A 15,652-nucleotide genomic window follows, 5' to 3' on the forward strand; every position below is an offset into this window, starting at 1 on the left:
TATAGAAAACAATTTTAAGAAAGATTTTAACCAGAGAGGGGAGCTGAAAATTGTTTCTCCCCCCCCCCCCTTGAAGGTAAAAGAGCTCATTCCAAAAATGGATGGGGCTAGGTTTGACTGACAGTACACAAGTCTTGTTTCTGCTGCAAACTAAATGCAAAGCCCAGGGGTGGTGATGCTAATGTACTCATTTTCCCATTTTCAAAGAGAAGCTCAAGCACTTCCCTAAGATTTCAAATTTGCCCCCTTAAGGCCTAATTTCTAAGGCCTAAAAAAGCTTAGTGAGTGGGCATTTATTGTTTTTTTCTGGATTTCTGACTTGAAGGATGTACAGTGCTTCCTCCAAATTTGCAGGGGTTCCATTCCAGGAACCCCCGTGAATTTCAAAAAGGCAGGGGAGGCAGGAGAGTGCAGCTGGATTGCCGGCGGGTGAAGAAAATCACTCGCAGTCTGCTCCGACCGCCTCTTCCTTTAGTTAAGTCAGGCTACACCAATCAGGATCTGCTTTGACACGCAGCTCCTGATTGGTGTAGCCCTACTTTACTACAGGAAGAGGCAGTCAGAGCAGACCGCAAATGAATAAGTCTGCGATTTGCAAACCGCAAATTCACTGGGGAATACTACATCTTTTAGACGTGAAGCTAGAGGAAAGTCAAATCTGCAAATTGTATGCAACAACTCCTCTAGACATCTAGAATGGTCAAATCTCTTCTAAAATAAAGCCCTATTCTCTCGGGCCCCCATAATCTCGGGGTGACAACGCCACCCAAAATTATACCTCAATTTTCAATGCCGGTGCCTAGACATGGCCTGGCATTGAAAATCAGGGGATATTTTAGGCAGCAACAATCAGTGTTTTTAAAAAAGTGCTGACCGCCTCTGACTGAATATCAGGGGTTTGGTTCCTCGGTTCTTGTCTAGTTTGCCTATGCCTTGGCTGGCTCTGATTTTATAAAATACAGGAGTGCAAATGAGTACACATGCACATATTTTTTTGTGCAGATGTAAATTTGTGCATGAGGATTTTGTGCTCTATTAAGGATGGGTCTGGCTGCCTGTTTTATTAAAGTATATAGACCCTTAGGCACTGATTTTTTAAAAGGTGCCCACTGGTAGGCACCTAGATCAAGGCACCTACCAGGTGAGGTGTCTAACATAATTTTTTTTCATGATTAATTAGTGCTAATAATTAAAAGCGTCATTAAAACCAATTAAAAACAATTTTAAAAAATTAATTAGCTGGTAGGCAAAGGGTTACCATATTTTAGGTCGCAAAACCCCAGAAAAATGGCCCCACACTGTTCCACCCCAGCCCCACCCAGTTCTGCCTCTATTCCCGCCCCATTCCATCCCCAGCCCCACCCCCACAAAGCCTCTTCTCATCTTCCTCAATGAGCTCCGGCCACGTCTGGAGGGCCTGCAGCATGCGCAGATGTATGTGATGTCATCCACACATGCCCAGAGGCCCTCCAGATGTGGCCGGAGCTTGTCAGGGCTTTCTAAACTCAGACAAACTGCTAGGTTTTGGAAAGTCCGTCTGGGTAGCTGGACAATCCTTTAAAAAGAGGACATGTCTGGGTTTTCCAGGATGTCTGGTAACCCTAGGTAGGCACCTACATGGAAAGTAGGCCTGGTTAGGGGCAGAGTTTGGATGTGGATTGAGTTAGGTGCTGGTAGGCATCTATGAGTGTCAAGCCAAGAAAACCCTGGCTTAATATATTGGTGCCTAGCATTATAATGTCTACCAGGGCCTAAGTTGATTTAGGTGCCACCAGGCATGGTTTTACAAATGGCTCATAATTTTGACATGTTGTAGATGCCACTTTAGAAAATAGGCTTTAAATAGGCACCTTTTCCCAACACTGACATAAGATCTCTGTTCCAAAAAGTTCATAAAACATTATGGGGTTATTTTATAACAGCAAAAAATCAGATCCACGATGAACAGCTTATTATCATTTTTCATGGTGGTATTGTTGTTGATTAAACTATTTATTCTCAATAAGTATAGGTATTGTTTATTAAAGATAAGAAATGAATAACAGATGATACAAATCTTAAATCTTTATGCAAAACCAAAATAATTGAATCTGTGTTATTTGAGAAGGAATAAACAGCTGGCAGGTTGAATATGACAAAATGAGGCATTCCATCTGCCCTGAAACTATGCCTATTAAACTATTCAAAACTAAACATGTTTGCTAATAATAAAAAAAATGGAAATACCGATATTGAGAATGAGTAGACATTGATGCGGTGAATTTTTAAGGGAAAACATTCAGCTGGTGGTGGTCAGTAATTTTTTTTTTTTTTTTTGCCACAGTTGACCTTATGCCCAGACATTCAATGTTGGACTATGTCCAGGCACCGGCCTTGAATGTCCAGGTACATATGGATGGCCAGCACTTATCCAGTTAAGGGCCAATATAGAGCTTTTAACTGGATAAGTTGAACCAAACAATAACAGGATGGACCTGATTCTATAAATGGCCTACTGGTTCCTACATTATACATATCACGTGGCACGGTTATCAATCATCCACTAGATCAGGGATCTCAAAGTCCCTCCTTGAGGGCCGCAATCCAGTCGGATTTTCAGGATTTCCCCAGTGAACATGCATGAGATCTATGTGCATGCACTGCTTTCAATGCATATTCATTGGGGAAATCCTGAAAACCTGACTGGATTGCGGCCCTCAAGGAGGGACTTTGAGATCCCTGCACTAGATACTGTTTATAGAATCCTGCCTAGCAGTACCTAGGTATACTTAGGAATCACTAGGCATCCTGGATCTAATTTATCAGTGCCTGGCTCAGATGCCTAGCAACACCTAAGCCAACCATGCTGTGGTTGGGCCAAGCGGTCATCACCCATCACTTCAACATTCCAAGGCACTTCTGGTCTTCTTTCTCACTCACGCAACTCGCACACTTCTCACACTTCTAAAACCTGACCAGGATCTACTGGGTCCTCTCTAGCCCTCTGGCCCTCATTGGTCCTACGGGTCTTTGGGCAGCTTCTGGTACCACTGCCAATCACTCTCTCTCCTTGAGAACCTCTTTTGTCACTCACTCTACCAGGCCCCCCCCCCTCCCTGGACCATCAAGCTTCAGCCCCTCCCTCCCTCCTTAAAGAAGGAAGTGAAGAGGGAAAAGACTGAATTTATGGGATGTGTGTGTAAATCTGAGGAATATCCCCAATCCGCCTATGACTCTCCAATCCGCCTATGACTCTCCATTTCTGCGCTTTCTTTTGGCATCAGGTGTAAATTTTAGGTGTGAATTCCACGCTTAAATTTACGTGCATAAATTTAAATTAAATTAATGATAATACTTGTTTATTTAGATACCAATTATGCATGTGAGTACACTTATCAGTGAATGTGCCAGTATTACCATTTAAGGGCAGAGTTCAGTAAATGGGGCACACAATTAGGCTCCTAGAAGATCCACACAAAGCTAGTATTTTGTAAAAGGCACTTTGCACAGAGAGCCATTTACAGAATGTTAGTGTAGCGCAAATCTCATGCCTAATTTTGGGTGTAGCACTTACACTTATCTAAAGCTGGTGTGACCAAAGGCCCATCAAGTCCAGTATCCTGTTTTCCAACAGTGGCCAACCCAGGTCCCAAGTACTTGGCAGACCCAAATAGTAGCAACATTCCAGAGATAAGATTGTGATGTCATAATGCCTCATTCCACCAGTTCCTAAGAGCCAGCCTCACCAGTAATGTCACAATGGCTCGCTTATTCTTTATTTGAGTCACATAAGAACATAAGAGCTGTCATACTGGGACAGACTGAAGGTCCGTCAAGCCCAGTATCCTGTTTCCAACAGTGGCCAACCCAGGTCCCAAGTACCTGCCAAGATCTCAAGGAGAAAAACAGATGTTATGCTGCTTATCCTAGGAATAAGCAGTGGATTTCCCAACATCCATCTTAATAATGACTTATGGATTTTTGTTTTGGGAAAGTATCCAAACTTTCTTTAACCCTGCTAAGCTAGCTGTTTTCATCACATTCTCCGGCAACAGAGTTTAATTACACATTGAGTGAAGAAGGTTAGGCATGTAAATGACATAATTCTGCAACACTGCCCCTAAATCGTGGACGTCCTTGGCCCACCTACGCCCCTCTCATGGCCACACACCCTTTTCAGTTGTGTGCTATGAATTTTAGGTGCAGTTACAGACTTGGGCATGGAGCCGATCTGCACATAATTTCCAATAAATGGCCATTTAGAGCCTGTTCACATCAATTATTAATGCCTAATGAATCCCCCCTTTTACAAAACCACAAAAGCGATTTTTAGCGCCGGCTGGTGCGCTGAATGCTCTGCGCTGCTCCTAATACTCATAGGAACTGTATGAGCATTGGAGCAGCTCAGAGTATTTAGCGTGCTGGCCAGCACTAAAAACACTTTTGTGGTTTTATAAAAAGGGGACAGGGTAAGTAATTCACATTTAACTGGCTTTGTAAATTCAGAGATCGAACATGTCTTGGCATTGAAATTCTATACATAGTGCTGATGGCAGTCAGTAAAACACTGTGCACTACCGGCAGAATATTGACCCCTAAATGCACTTACACTTTATTATGATTTACATTCCTACAAAATTATACATAATTTTTTTTTTTTTTTTAAGAGAGAGATCCTTGGGAAATGCATTCCAAATTGTGGGAAGGTGCAAGAAAGGCACCTAGGGCAGGCAAATGTATTGGTACATCCTATTCTATGCCCTCTGCTCCCTCCACTCTGATCCCCAGTCTTATTTCATCCTCTTCTCTCTTCCTAATCAGTTCAGAAAAAGGAGTCAGCTTTCTTCCTGGCTTTTTACCTTCCGCTAGCGCAGTCCTTTCTCCATCCCTGCCCTCTTGCCCACTCCTAGCTATGATCCTGAAGTGCCCTGTTGTTTTGCTCTAGAAGATAAATAGCAAACGACTTCTCTAGATAGAGAGAATGTGTTAGTAACAGCTGTTTGGCTTGAGCTATGAGATTTAAAGGAAAGATAAAAAGAAAGGGATTACAGGGTATAGATAGAGGGGTACTATACAAGGTACTTCGGGATTAGGGCATAAACAATTCAGGTGGAGGGAACTTACAGGTCAAGGACCTGGAGGGCTGCTGCGGGAGCGGACTGCTGGGCGTGATAGACCCCTGGTCTGACCCAGCAGAGGCAATACTTATGTTCTTAAACAGCTTTTCAGACATTGAGGGCCTAAATTGCAAACTATAAACCAGGCAGATCTTTACGATTCTGAAAATAAAAATGTATTAACCTCAAGGAAGCAAGGTTACTATGCAGACACCAGAGCAAAGACTTTCTGCATAGCTGGTGTTAAAATGTGGAATGCTTTGGTGTAGGGTTACCAGATTTTAATTACATAAAACCCGGCCCCATAGACCCGCCCCAGCCCTGCCCAGCTCCACCCATCCTCGCCTCCCTTTAGCCTGTTCTCATCGGTTGGGAGGGCATCCGCACATGCGTAGATTCGCCATGATGGACTACAACGGACTACAACTATACAATTATACAACGGACTACAACTATACAACGGACTACTGGCCACTCAGGCAGCGAAGATAGACAACCAAGTCTCCAACCTATTGACAACCAGACTACAAGATGTTCAGAAAGGAAATAAAAACTATACTCTTCAAGAAATCCCTTAATAAAGCTTAATACCTTGATAAAGCTTAACCCCCCTCTTACCATCCCCTCCCTAACCCCAGATCCTGCTTTTCCCTCTCTTGGAAACCTTCTCTGATCTAACGTTGTAACCCTTCTTCCATAACTCTTTTTGTAATCCGCTTTGAACCGAAAGGTAATGGCGGAATAGAAATCTGTAATGTAATGTAATGATGGCATCACGAATGCACGGATGTCCCCTCCCACCGCGATCTGCTTTTCAAATCCCGGACAAAGTGCTCTCTAAAAAGAGGACATGTCCGGGTAAATCCGGAAGTCTGGTGGCCCTACTTTGGTGGGTCAGTTGAGACAATGTATTGATCGGTTTCCATTCATGAAACAGCTAAAAATCTAATTGTTTGTCACCGCATTCTTATGACTTAACAGTTCTATGGAAAAGAAAAGAGAGTTCGCCCGTGTTGATCTTAAGATTTTAGTTTCTCATAGTTATTATGTTTGCTTTTAACTCGTGTGAACCGTTTAGCTCTTAAGCGGTAGAGAAAAATTTAAAATAAATAAATTACACCAAGCTTTCAGCACTAAAGCCGCCATCTTAAAGTAATATTAGAAAAACAACAGTACAAATAAAAATGTTTTAAGTTCTGAATGACCTTCAAGAAAATGTCAAAATGTATTTTCTTTAATGACAGAAATGAGTAGTTTCCTGTCCTACAGGTCCATAAACTAAAACAATCAAAGTCAGAGCCAAGAAGTTTAACACAAGCCTTTTTTCAATTGTAGCTCAAAGTGAGTTACATTCAGGTACAGTAGGTTTGCCCTTGACTCAGGGACAACATTATATTATAACTACTCTGTAACTGACTATAATTCACCTTGAGCTATTACTGAAAAGATGTAAGCTAAATCCAGAATCTCTTCCCTACCCTGTCTCCAGAGGGTTTACTAACTAATCTCCTCATTCTACAAATTGGATAAAAAGGGTTATGGATAAAATGGGTTATGGATTTGAAGTTGCTCGTTGTTATCAGCATCTCCAACCTGCTGATAACAACGAGCAACTTCAAATCCTTCCGAAAAGAAATCAAAACCCTGCTATTCAAAAAATTTATCCAGATATCTTAACTCTAACCCTGTACTTCCCTTTCCGTGTAAACAACGAGCAACTTCAAATCCTTCCGAAAAGAAATCAAAACCCTGCTATTCAAAAAATGTATCCAGATGTCTTAACTCTAACCCTGTACTTCCCCTTCCGTGTAAATTCCCCCTCAAACCTTTCTTCCTCTCCTGTTATTCTTTCTCCTCAAAATCTCAACCATGTCATTTTACTGGAATTGCCAAGCCACCTTTTTGTAATCCATAACCCTAAATTGCAATTTTCCTGGAAATGCCCAATTAGTCTCTTTTGTAATCCGCCCTAAAACTGCATGCAAACAGCTCCCCAAATTGTAAATCTACTGGAATAGTCCAGTCATCTTTTCTGTATACAATACCCTAAATTGTAATTCTCCTGGAAATGTCCAGTTGTTTCTTTTGTAATCCGCCCAGAACTGCAAGGTACGGGCGGAATAGAAGTCAGTAATGTAATGTAATGATATACTGCCTTTTTGTGGGTACGATCGAAGCAGTTTACATATACTATATGCAAGTACATTCTTCTGTCCCTAGCAGGCTTACAATATAAAAATTATGTACCTGGGCAATGGAGAGATAAACCAGGGCCATAGCAAGCTAAGTGCGGGCAGTATGGCTGCACAAGACGCAAGGGAGTCGGGGGCTCCAAAACTGTGTCCTGATAGATGGTAGATCAAATATCTAATAAACTTGGAAACTTGAAATGCCGCTTTGAGATTATTTAAAAACCTCAGCACCTGTGATCGCGTTTCTTCTGCGTTGGTTTCTGTACATTGGCTTCCTGTTCGGAAGCATTGTATTTTTAAGGCTTTAATATTGACATTTAGGGCTCCTTTTACAAAGGTGCGCTAGGGCCTTAATGCGCACAACAGCGTGCGTTAAATTCCTGAGCGCGGTAATTTTGTGCGTGCGCTAAAAACCCTAGCGCGCCTTCGTAAAAGGAGCCCTTAAAGCTTTTCATGCAATGATTCCAGGATATATACCTGAGAAACTGCCAGTTTATGTGCCTGCACACTCTACGATCGCAAAACGAGAGGCGTTTCTGTGTGCCCTCAGCAAGACTGTTTACTTTGGAAACTGCACTTACACAAGCTTATTCTTATTTTATGGCTAAGCTGTGGAATCAGGTCCCTTCTGGCATTAGGTCATTAGATGGGTTCCTATTGTTTTGTAAGGCTGTGAAAACAATTGTTTTGAATTCTGTTTATTGTTATGTTATTAGATGGGTAACTACTGTTTTAATGTTGTAATAATATTGTACGTTATATGCGATCTTATATCCCGCCATATCATCCAGAGTGCAGTTCGAGGAGAGCTATATTAACATTTTCTTAGATAAGAATAAACATACAATGTAAAGTTAAAAAGTTAAACTTCTAAGATAGCCTTCTAACATTATTTGTAGAAGCGTTTCAATAAATGTCTTTTCTGGGTTATGAATGTATTTGTATTGATACGCTGTTGAGTGCCGTAAAATTTGGCTGATATGAAGGAACTGCTGTTGTTGAGCTTCCTTTCAAATTAAAGAGACTCGACTCATTACATTACATTAGGGATTTCAATTCCGCCATTACCTTGTGGTTCGGAGACTCATGCAGGGGAGAGTGTGGTGCAGTGGTTAAAGCTACAGCTTCAGCACTCCTTGTGACCCTGGGCAAGTCACTTAATCCCCCCATTGCCCCAGGTACGTTAGATAGATTGTGAGCCCACCGGGACAGAAAGGGAAAAATGCTTGAGTACCTGAATAAGTTCATGTAAACTGTTCTGAGCTCCCCTGGGAGAACGGTATAGAAAACTGAATAAATAAATATGTGCTGTATGCTTCTTATTTTTTATATGATTGTTTTTTGTAAAACCGCCTAGTTATAGGCGGTTAAGAAATCTTTTAAATAAATAGCATTCTCAAGCCAGGCACGCGATACTGTTTCCTTTGTATAGAATTATAAATTGATTTCCTAAAGTTCACTCATAAATAATCTTGGATCATACTATAGAGCAGTGATTCCCAACCCTGTCCTGGAGGACCACCAGGCCAATCGGGTTTTCAGGCTAGCCCTAATGAATATGCATGAGAGAGATTTGCATATGATGGAAGTGATAGGCATGCAAATTTGCTTCATGCATATTCATTAGGGCTAGCCTGAAAACCCAATTGGCCTGGTGTTCCTCCAGGACAGGGTTGGGAACCACTGCTATAGAGGACTTGAGATTGTCCGACTAGAACTTTTTCTTTCTACATCATGTAAATGATTTTCTTATAATTTTGTGTTTGATCTAACAATCTTTCTGTACAAAATGTTTTGATTTTGTTAAGAATTTTAAAACGATAAATAAAGAATTAAAAAAAAATAAATAAATAGCATTTTCACATCAGAGGTAGTCATACAATGCAAAATTAGGGTCGTACTACTTCTGGCCAGGATTTCTGAAAAAGCCATGTTTTCAGAGTTTTTTTAATTTTTTTTTTTGGGGGGGGGGGTTAAACAAAACTTACATAGAAGATTCCAAAACTAAAGTTTTGTAGTTTTGCAGTTAAATTAATTATGCCCAATCACCTTATATTTTAAACCTTTCAAAGATGGAAAGGAACAATCAGAGTTACGAAGCTCAAAGGATCTGCTAATTTTCTTTCCTTTAGTTTCACTCACCAGCTCAGAATCTGTGGGTATTGTGTCCACCAACTAGCAGATAGAGTCAAAGAAGTAAAACAGTTCTGTGATACCTGTTGTAATATATTTTTAATTTTTTAAATGTAAGATTATGACTTGTAATTTTATTCCATTTGTCTATGGAATTACTGTGACTGTACCTTTCTAACTTGTTCTGAGCATTTTGGGAGGATGGGCCAAAGAACTAAGAAATAAAGGGCTCCTTTTACGAAGCCGCGTTAGCGGTTTTAGCGCCCGCAGCTTTTTAGCGTGCGCTAAACCCACGCTACACGGCTAGAACTAACGCCAGCTCAATGCTGGCGTTAGCGGCTAGCACAGCCGGCAGTTTAGCGCGCGTTAAACCGCTAACGCAGCTTCGTAAAAGGAGCCCAAAATTTATATGCAACTTATTCAATTCTGACTAAGGCCCAGATTCTCTAACCAGGGCCTTTGTCAGTGTTTGCCTTAAAAGCGGTCGCCGGTCGTGTTTCGATCACACAACAGCGACGGTTAGAGAATCGTGCTTTGGCAAAGGTAAGCGCCAGAAATATGAACATAAGAACATAAGCAATGCCTCCGCTGGGTCAGACCTGAGGTCCTCCGCTGGGTCAGACCTGAGGTCCATCGTGCTCACGCGGTGGCCCAACAGGTCCAGGACCTGTGCAGTAATCCTCTATCTATACCCCTCTATCCCCTTTTCCAGCAGGAAATTGTCCAATCCTTTCTTAAACCCCAGTACTGTACTCTGCCCTATAACATCCTCTGGAAGTGCATTCCAGGTGTCCACCACACGTTGGGTAAAAAAGAACTTCCTAGCATTTGTTTTGAATCTGTCCCCTTTCAACTTTTCCAAATGCCCTCTTGTTCTTTTATTTTTTGAAAGTTTGAAGAATCTGGCCCTCTCTACTCTCTCTATGCCCCTCATGATCTTATAAGTCTCTATCATATCCCCTCTAAGTCTCATCTTCTCCAGGGAAAAGAGTCCCAGTTTCTCCAATCTTTCTCTATCTCTCTCTATCTCTCTCTTTCTCTATGTCTCTCTTTCTCTCCCTCTTTACTCTCTCTATGCCCTTCATGATCTTGTAAGTCTCTATCATATTTCCTCTAAGTCTCCTCTTCTCCAGGGAAAAGAGTCCCAGTTTCTCCAATCTTTCTCTCTCTCTCTCTTTCTGTCCCTCTCTACTCTCTCTGTCCCTCTCTACTCTCTCTATGCCCTTCATGATCTTGTAAGTCTCTATCATATCCCCTCTAAGTCTCCTCTTCTCCAGGAAAAAGAGTCCCAGTTTCTCCAATCTCTCAGCGTATGAAAGGTTTTCCATACCTTTTATCAGACGTGTCGCTCTCCTCTGAACCCTTCTTAAAGTACAGCGACCAATATTGGATGCAGTACTCCAGATGCGGACGCACCATTGCCCGACACAATGGCAGGATAACTTCTTTTGTTCTGGTTGTAATACCCTTCCTGTCCTACATTTCTAGTGCCTACCTTTGATGTGAATCGTGTCTCAATAGACATTTTATGCAGCCTAATGCTGCTTCCGGTGTTAGCCATGCCCACAGTAGTGTTAAGTGCTGTAAAGTGCCTATAGTGGTACGATTCCAGCGCTGATATTTTAGGCACCTTGTAAACCAGTGAGAATCGCCATTTAAACAGTATTTTTCATTAAGCTTAGGCAGTCTTAACAGCGCTTAAAAAACAAGTGCCGTTTAGAGAATCCGGACCTAAGTGCAGATATGCATGAAATCGCCAATTAGTATGAATTTTCACTTACAGCCAATAATTGGTTTGTAGTGGATTAATTAGATGCTAATAGGCTTTAATATATGTGCACAGGTAGCCTTATTCTAAAAGCTGCATTTGCAAGTTTGCATAAGAGTCAGAAATTTGGACGTACAATTTTCTAGAATTATGGGGTTATGTATAGCCGATTTGCACCCATTGGGTGTAAAATTTTTTTTCTTACCCATGCATTAGAAATCTTGACCATAAGTGCAGGGCTCTAACACACAGCTTTCTGCACGCTTAGTGATGCTGGTAGTTCAATAACAGATATAGAAACACGATGACAGATAAAGGTCAAATGGCCCATTCAGTCTGCCCATCCGCAGTAACCATTATCTCTACCTTTCTCTAAGAAATCCCATGTGCCTATCCCATGCTTTCTTGAATTCAGACACAGTATCTGTCTCTACCACGTCTTCCGGGAAACAGTTCCATGCATCTACCACAATTTCTGTAAAAAAGTATTTCCGTAGATTACTCCCAAGCCTGTCACCTCATAACTTCATCCTATACCCTCTCATTTCAGAGCTTCCTTTCAAATTAAAGAGACTCGACTCATGCGCATTTACACCACATAGGTATTTAAATGGCTCTATCATATCTCTCCTCACCTGCCTTTCCTCCAAAGTATACAGATTGAGATCTTTAAGTCTGTCCTCTTACGTCTTATAATGAAGACCACGCAATATTTTAGTAGCCTTCCTCTGGACCGACTCCATCCTTTTTATATGTTTTTGAAGGTGTGGGCTCCAGAATTATATTTAATATTCTAAAAGAGGTCTCACCAAAGTCTTATACAGGGGTATCAATACCTCCTTTTTCCTACTGGCCATACATCTTCCTAGTGTTTGCCGTCATCTTTTCAACTTGTTTGGCCACCTTAAAATCATCACATACAATCACACCCAAGTCTCACTCTTATGTTGTGCACATAAGCTCTTCACCCCATAAACTGTACTGTTCCTTCGGGTTTTTGCAGCCCAAATGCATAACCTTGCATTTCTTAGCATTAAATTTTAGCTGCCAAATTTCAGACCATTCTTCATGTCATTCACACCATCTGGGGAGTCTACTCAATTGCAGATTTTGATATCATCCGCAAAGCAGCAAATCTTACCTGACTGCCCTTCAGCAATATCACTTATAAAAATATTAAAAAGAACAGGCCTAAGAACAGAATCTTTTCTCAGAGTGATCTCCATTGAGCACTACCCTCTGTCGTCTTCCAGCACTGAATTGGCACTCTAACATGTTAATGGGGGTTGTGATGGAGGTGGTGCCCTCTTTCAAGTGAGATAAAATAATGTCCAAAGAGGAGACAGGACCTTGAAGATCCCACGGCATCTTTAAAAAAAAAAAGCAGAAAGGACAATTGTGATGCCAGGGCTAATTTCCAATAGAGATTTACAGTGTACTATGCCAAATGTCTCTTTTTAAAAAGAGTAGACTCTGAAAACACCTACCCCAAATGACTGGTGTGTGTCTCTGATTTACTAAAATTGGAATATTCTTTGAATAAAAGCCCTTGGCAAATGTTTGAGTAATAACAACAGTAATTGACTTTCAATTTTTTTTCCTGTTGATTATATAATTGGAGTATTTTGATTTCCAAAATTGCAATTCCACATTTAGATATGAGTGAAAAAAATTATTTCCAAAATTAAAATTATAATAGAGCATTTGAGTCACATGCCATCAGCAAAACTATTAGTGAAGGAATGAAAAAAAAATTTGGTCCCTACTCAACAAAATAATAATAATAATACCAGCAAGCACTCATTTTGGCACATCAAATGTTAGACCTGTTTCTGGGTATATTTGACCTACTAATTCAAAAAATGGCACCACTCTTCACTCTGCTCACCCATTAAAAAATCTGGATATTTTAATGAAGTGTTTAAAATCCTTTAAGCATGAAGAAACAATATAAATTAAAAGAAAAGTGTACAACATGAAAATCTACTTATTTCATACCAAAAGCACAAGTTTATGATACAAACTCTCCAGTCATTTGACACAGAAAAAGCTCCTTTTGTAAGACTTCCAAGAGTGGTATCTGCCAGGACAATTCCACATAAGATTCCAATAGTCTGCCATCATGTGTACATCCCATCTTCCTTGGTATCTGGCTTCCATTGTTTTTATGTCAGAGAATCTTTCACCTTGCTCTTCGCTTAAGTCACCAAGGTTCTTTGGACAGCAATCTAAATGACTGTGCAGATAATGGACTTTAACACTCATGTTACAGCCAAGCCTGTTGAAATGAAAGAGCATATCCTCTACTAATTATGTGTAGTTAAGAATATAAGAATAGCCTTACTGGGTCAGACCAATGGTCCATCTAGCCCAGTATCATGTCTTCACGGAGGCTAATCCAAGTCACAAGTACCTGGCAAAAACCCAAATAGTAGCGGCATTCCATGCTACCGTCCCATGTCTTTCTCAATAGCAGACTATTGACTTTATTGTCTGCCTTCTTGTTGCCAAGAAAGATTTCACAAGAAGAACAAATGAAGGCCAGGAATATGATTCAATTTCATTCACTGATGCTACGAAATATGGGTCATTTATAAGTTGTCTGATCTGTGGACCACTGAAAATTCCTGTTTTCAGTTTTCCATGGTAAGCCAAGGAAACATAAATGGTATATATTCAAAGCCTTTACAAATTGTTTAGTCTATATTCAAAGCCTTTACAAATTGTTTAATCAGGCCTAGCTGTATATGTAGTGGTTGCAATATGATTCTATCTCATGCTACCAAAGGTCCTCCAACCACCATATATTCCCTCAGAGGCCAATTTTTTTTTGCCCAGTGTTCATGTTTGGCTCTACTATCCCAAAGGCATAAAAAGCAAGGATACATTGTATAGCCACTTGGTTAATTTTCTTCTTGGTCAACAACCTTCATGTCTACACAAATCACCCATTGATCCATTGATATTCTTGTCAATTTATCTTTTCCAAGACTAAAGAGATGGCCTTGTACTCTTCTTTCATCCTAGTGGAGTGACTAATTGGAATAGAGCCATATTTGATGCCGTTATTTAAAAGAACACTTTTATTTATTTTTTTTAAATCATTTTACATTTAAATATCAAGTATAAACTTGTACAGAAAGCAAAATTTAAGCCAAGAACTTATTACCAATATAAAAGAACATTTAACCAAATACTAAGCAATATGCTTAAATTTCAACTCAAGTCCTCCTTTTCAGATCCAAAATATAACAAAAAAGCGAGATTAATAGGTAATATATAAAGAAGAATAAAGCAGCTAGTTTAACTGCACTCAAAGATGCCCCATCAATATCCTTTATCTAGGGCTTAGCTCTTATCCTTTTCCAGTCATGATAACGACAGGAAAATTGTCAGCTGGAAAGGTTCAAAGAAAACATATTTTCGTGAAGAATAGTACACAATACATTTGCATGGATGACGCAAATAGAATGTCGCCCCTAAGGCTAAAACTCCAGGTTTTAAAAGTAAAAATTCTCTACGACACCTCTGGGTATCTCTGGCCAAGTCTGGATATATTTGAATTCTCATACTAAGAAATTGCTTCTGTTTGTTTTTAAAGAATAGTCTCAATAGCCAGTTTTTGTCTGGTGCCAAAGGCACTGTTAATAGTAAAGTTGCAGGTACCACCCTTTCCTTATCGGATAACTCCAATAAGGTGGACACATTCAAAGTCTCCTGTGCAATTTCTTGCTGTTGTTTCTGCTGGTTATTAGGGAGATAGTAAACTTGTGTAAATGGAGGTATCACCTCCTCAGATATTTCCAGAATTTCTAACATTTCCCTGGGAGTTATCATAGTAAAAAACTAAATTACTATATTAGGCAAAGTCTTCTTACAAAAATCAAGAACAACTATCAAAAATTGAAGACTAAATCAGAAACAATTCTTGCTCTTATCGCAATACCGCTCTCAGAGACCTGTAATGGTAGAACACAGCAGTGTTTTAAAACCACTCTGACAGGTAAATGGTATCTTTCATTGAGCCGGTATTTATCTATGCAAAAAACTGCAAACTTTCTACAAGCTCTTATAAAGTGCTAAATGTAATAAATATTTAAAATGTATATCAAAAACTCTTATTATTTGCACTTATCTTGTGAAAGCTGGTTTGTAGTTAACAAATGTAGTAATACATGGCTGAACGCCCTACGGGACCCGTTTCACCACATACAATGGCTTCTTCAGGGGTCATGTCATTGAAAAAGTGCGACTTAGTTTTCGTCTGCACATAAAAATGTGCACATAAAAATGTGCCAGCGCCATTTTTTATGTGCAGACGAAAACTAAGTCGCACTTTTTCAATGACATGACCCCTGAAGAAGCCATTGTATGTGGTGAAACGAGTCCCGTAGGGCGTTCAGCCATGTATTACTATATTTGTTAACTACAAACCAGCTTTCACAAGATAAGTGCAAATAATA

The 15,652-nt window shown here is 40.2% G+C and overlaps 1 protein-coding gene across 1 annotated transcript in view; it reads left to right on the forward strand.

The window, feature by feature from the left end:
- Positions 1 to 15,652, forward strand: part of GSG1L (GSG1 like) — a 223,851-nt gene that overhangs the window by 66,317 nt on the left and 141,882 nt on the right. The window lies entirely within an intron of this gene.

Source organism: Geotrypetes seraphini, chromosome 11, assembly GCF_902459505.1.
Source record: "Geotrypetes seraphini chromosome 11, aGeoSer1.1, whole genome shotgun sequence".
Taxonomy (NCBI): Eukaryota; Metazoa; Chordata; class Amphibia; order Gymnophiona; family Dermophiidae; genus Geotrypetes; species Geotrypetes seraphini.